Below are 768 nucleotides of genomic sequence, written 5' to 3' on the forward strand. Positions count from 1 at the left end.
TTTTTGATGTTTCAAGTTCCTGGCCAGGACAGATAGATTTATTCAGAAAAGAGTTTCTGATGAGAAAATCTTTTTAATCAAGAACTGGAATAAAAAGAGAACATAATATTCATTGCAAATGGAGTTTGACATAAACCATGACTCCAACTTGAGTTGGGATTTTGTAACAGAGAGATTCTAGTGCATGGTAACATATGATTATAGGTTCATTTAAGGTAAACCTTATTACTAATTGGGTGGCCATTGCATGCTATGCTAGGTGTTAACCATGGTCTATGAGGTTCATAAAATGATTTAGAGAAATCATTTATGGTAAGAAAGAGTTCTGATGATATTAAGAGTTGATATCATGTCTCATTGCCAATTAGTGATGAGCCTAGTAAGTCACACACATACACAAGTTATCACCTATTTAAATATGATTTAATTAATTAATTAAAGAGTTTAATTGATTAATTAAATAGGTTTGGTTTGCAATTAAATTGCAAAGTCCCTAGTATGACTTGAAACCAAATCTAGATTATTGGATGTGTAGTATAAATTAAATTTATATTTAAAGTGTTTAAATATGAATTTAATTAATGAGAAATTAATTAATAGAGATTAATTAATTAATTTATATTTGATATAAATTAATTAGAAGAAGAAAAATAATTATTTTGGGTTGAGAACTCAAAATTAAGACACAGGGGCATTTTGGTCATTTTGCAGTGTGACACGTGGTACCATGAGATGGTGACACATGGGATTACACATAAGCTTGCCAAA

This window comes from Hevea brasiliensis, chromosome 6 (assembly GCF_030052815.1).
Source record: "Hevea brasiliensis isolate MT/VB/25A 57/8 chromosome 6, ASM3005281v1, whole genome shotgun sequence".
Taxonomy (NCBI): Eukaryota; Viridiplantae; Streptophyta; class Magnoliopsida; order Malpighiales; family Euphorbiaceae; genus Hevea; species Hevea brasiliensis.